Raw genomic sequence first — 5,000 nt, 5'->3', positions numbered from 1 at the left:
TTACAACTAATTTCTAACATTTCTAGCTATACCGTGTATATATATATGTATATATATATATATATATATATATATATATATATATATATATATATATATATGTGTGTGTGTGTGTGTGTGTGTGTGTGTGTGTGTGTGTGTGTGTGTGTGTGTGTGTGTGTTTATGTATATGTATATATACATATATATATATATATATATATATATATATATATATATATATATATATATATATATATATATATATATGTGTATGTGTGTGTGTGTGTGTATACATACATACATACATATATATATATATATATATATATATATATATATATATATATATATATATATATATATATATATATACATATATATATATATATATATATATATATATATATATATGTACATATATATATATATATATAAATATATATATATATATATATATATATATATATATATATATTCATATATAAGTATTTGTATATGTCTGTTTGCGTGTACGTGCATGTATATATACATATATCAATCTATCTATCTATATATGTAGAAAGATAGATATAGATATGAGCGTGCTTATCCCTCTAGGGAGCAGTTGCATCGACAGTTCTAATAGCACTTATGTTTTATGTATCCTATCAATTGCGTTATGGTATATACAGTAAATGTTTGCAACGCCCGTCTCACGCGTCAATTTCCCCAATTAGCACAAGGGGTTAGCGAGATCACGGGGTTAACAGCGCTAAAATAAATACCATAAGCATTACTTTTCCGCTGAACAATCACGTACTCCCCAAGATTTAACGCAATATGTGGTTTCGGGCAAATAAAACAAAATCGTCTTGGGGGGGGGGGGGATTCGGGAAAACAAAATAAAAAACACGTCTTGGAGGGGGACGGGGGGGGGGGGGATTCGGGAAACGAAAACAAAAAGAAAAAGTCTTAGAGTGGGGGAAGTAAAAGGGAAAGAAGGTTGGCAAGACCGATGGCTCAGCTGAGAAACAAACCCAAACTATCCTTACTGAGGACTTATTACTCTCCAGGCGGCGTTCCATTCCGGGAGGAGGGGGAGGTGACTGGGTGGGGGGGGGGGTGTCTGGCTGAATAAAGCAGCGGACGAGGTTTCAGCTTGGGGTTGTAGCTGCAGTCTATTCTTGGGACGATTGCATTTTTTCTTCTTTTTCGTATTCTTTGTATTTTCCCCCCATTCGTATTCTTTCCCTTTTTCGTATTCTTCTTTCTTGTTAATGTTCCTGTCCTTGTTCTAGCTTTTCCCTTCTTTTTTCTCTTTTTTTGTGTGTGTGTGATCAAGCCTCTTTCCGGAAATTTAGTTCTGGAACAATGAAAGACAGGAAAGGGGGAAAAGGAAGACTAATTTCTGACTGATTTCCTCCAACACCACAATATCCTCTCTCTGTCTCCCCTCTTCATATTTCGTTGTCGTTCTTGTATTGCGTGTTATTTATCCCCAGTAGTTCGCTATAACACCCAGCGATCTCTTAATCCTCGAAAAAAACACTTCGAATAAATGATTTTAATCGAATTTAAAACGAAAGTTGAAAATTCGCCATTCCTCTGCCATTTCATTGTATAGGCAGTTACCGCAGATAAATTAGTTAATGGCCTGGAGATTTGCATAGGTTATTGTACTTTAATGGCCATTAATGAGATGCTGATTGAAACGTTTTTTTTCTTCATTAAATCAGCTGAAATAAGTAGTAAGTGGAGGTAGTGATTTATTTCCATTTCTCAAGAGGATCAGCACTTGAAAAAATACCTATTTGCTATTTAATGAGGCAATTAAAAATGAAAATATATGCATATATTTTTTTGCGCCTAAATTTGTCGAAGATTACATTATTTCTCTTCTTAAGTGGAGTGACTTTTGCGAAGTTCTGTTCACGTTGTATATCAGTGTAATCAAACTAATTACTATTTCTATATTTGCATTTGCATAATTACTTCGGATAGCAGTTGCACCGAGTGAGTTTTGTTTACCAAGCTCGAGGGTCGTTCAACTCACCCTTTGTTTATGCTCCTGATTGTTTGTTTGTTTGTTTGATTATCTAATTAAGCACCGGTAATATGGCTTGTCTTCGCATTAAGCGCATCCCTCTATCAAAGGCACTCAACTTCAATTCCAAAATCTTTTTAAAAAATCGGCTACGCGAACGATAACGTCTAGTACTAAATCTGTTCTTATATTGTTCTATTTTTTCAGTATTTTTGAAAGACTGATTTTATTGTGATATCAGAATTACTAGTACATTGGAAGCCTTATATACTATATTTGTATACTGATCAATTAGGGAACTGTTGAGAATATTACTTAGGGACTTAAAAAATGGGTCGCTTGTCTAGTCTGTTCTCTTTATAAGGATAGATAGGACTCTACGATATCCTGGCACCATTTAGTTTTATTTTTCGTTGTTTTCTGTTCTAAAGACCCGTCGAGAACAACAGTCTCTGAGATTAACACATACTGCCTTTGCTGTTGAGAAAGGTTTGGAAGTCTTAAACCTTTACGCGCGCGCACTTTGCACTGATAAAAAGGTTCCCTTGGATTCTTTCCTTCACTGCAGTCTTTACAGCAAATTTCCCTTCGTTCGGAGTTCTTGGAGTACAAAACCTCCACTCCTCTGTACCGGGAGCAAAAACGTTTTCATTTCATTCGCTGTATCTGAAGCAAGAAGCTTTGTAGTGTTATTCTGTATACAGGCGTGTGTGGGACCAGATGTATGTGTTAAAATTGTTATTGAATATTGGCAGCAAGACGAGATAATGAAGGGGTCTCTTGCATATTCATGAGTAATTTGCTTTTATCGATTCAAAAGACTGTCGACAAAAATACTTACGGACAGTAGATTAATACCGTCTAGGTAGCCATTCGTAGTCTGTTATAGATGTTTGGGATTTGTGATATGGTTCTTGTCACTTTGGATAAATAGCTAGATATTTATTCGACTTTCGAATTGACAGTTCTAGTAGTAGCAAACATTTTTTTTCGAAAATTTAAGGAATGATGTAAACAGGGAGACTTGGCTTATGGAGCCATCTGGGTGTGAATAGATAAAACAAAAAACACAATAGGTGGTTAATACACCTGGCATCACCTGCTCAGTATATGTGGCTGAGATTATATTAAAATGTAGAACTCGTCTAACCTTTGCCTGGCGTTATCTAAGCAATCACCAGCTTTCTAAATTGCTTACATTTTGCTGTCCACACAGATTATCAACAAGCAAATTGCCATCCTTTTTCATGATCGATCCAGAGAAATTAGTCCCACTTGTATTAAAGAACAGTCAATGAGAGCTTGAAAAAGTTTTGAGAAGGTGAGTAAATAAGTGATTTAGTAGATTTGAAACAGCGTATAAAGGTTTACTCTGATAGACATGAAAGTACATAACCGTGTTTATGAATTATTTAAAAATGTCTGAATATGTTATAGTACTTGTTAGTGTAATAGTGGATCGTCTATAGCTTTCAAGCGTTAATATTTAAAATATCGGTACAATAATATATAATTCTTACTGTTATTGCTATCAGCTGAAGATATTTCGACAGATATGAAATGTGCAACATATATTATTTACGTATCAAATATATCTGTTATATGAATCGTACCATGATTATGTTTGTGTGAAGGAGAGAAAGACAAAAACTGTGCGTGGACAAATGTGAAAATACCGAAATAATGGTCAAAGTTATAATTTAAGCTGCCAATAGTTTCAAATAATTAGAGAAATCTCGAACGGTTTCACAGGAAAGCGAGTGTCTTCGGGAATAGAGCAACATCGAACCGTAATCATACCTCTTGAATATAATAAACCTTGAGTGCTCTGGAAAAAACCGCTTAAACCATGAAGAGTAATAGCTCTTTGTATTTTCCAAGTCCTGAAAGCGTCTTAGTATAGAGCAGAAGACGGAAGAAAATCAGGTTAAACTTCACAAGGAGGAGTTAAAGGAGTTCCCAGACAGTAAACTCCGCAAGAAATCGAGGAGACGGAGAAAACAAAAGGCTGACGCTTCAACATCTTTTCTTACCATCTATCGAATTAAGAAACCTCGTGAGGAATTAAGAAACCTCGTGAGTGCGGGGGGGGGGGGAGGGGGGGAAGAGCGTGCGGATTCCCGTTCGCATAAAACCTCCGGGGTTAAGTCGAACGAATCCACCCGAATCCGCATTTGAGATTAGAGGGAACGAACCGCGGGGAAGGTAAGCCCTATTCATGGAGATGACTGATGACTTCACGTGTTAATTAGCGAAGGAAGTTGGGTCGAGGCCGTTCTGGCGAATGGGTGCATCTCGGGATTATGTTTTCTTTTTCTTTTCAGGATTATGGTTTGGATTGGGTGTGCTAGAAATGAGCGAAGGGATGGTTCAATGATATTTTTGAAGACAACATAGCATGTATTTGTGTAAGAGAGAGAGACATATATGTATAGATAAGTGTGTGTGTGTGTGTGTGTGTGTGTGTGTGTGTGTGTGTGTGTGTGTGTGTGTGTGTGTGTGTACGTGCGTGCGTGCGTGCGTGCACACACACAGAAAGGTACAGATACAGACAGTTCGATAAATATATTGACACTAGAATATATCACAGCACTCCCCTACCCCCCAGAAGAAATATATACACAATAGTAAGAAGAAACAAGCAAGGAAACTCGAAAGGAAACTTAACCAACCAACCCAAGAGCCCACTGACCTTAAAACCCGACAACCAAATCTCACTAATAAGTTCTCCCTCCCCTCCCCTCCTCCCCTCCTCCCCTCTTCTTCCCCCTCCCCCCGAGAGAAAAAAAAGCAACAATGAGTGCTTCGATAACTCTCGACGAGGAAACACACGAGGGAAGTTCTGACCTCCTTGGAAGGAAGGGGCTGTGGGGGGGGGGTCTGGGGAGGAGGAGGAGGAGGAGGATAGGGGGCTGATCCCTGTTGCCTCATCGTCTTGTTGGAGGTGGGGGGTGGGGGGTAATTGAGAAGGGTTAGGATAGGTCTCTTTCTCTCT

Source organism: Penaeus vannamei, chromosome 1, assembly GCF_042767895.1.
Source record: "Penaeus vannamei isolate JL-2024 chromosome 1, ASM4276789v1, whole genome shotgun sequence".
NCBI classification, from domain to species: Eukaryota; Metazoa; Arthropoda; class Malacostraca; order Decapoda; family Penaeidae; genus Penaeus; species Penaeus vannamei.
This window is presented reverse-complemented; position numbering follows the sequence as displayed.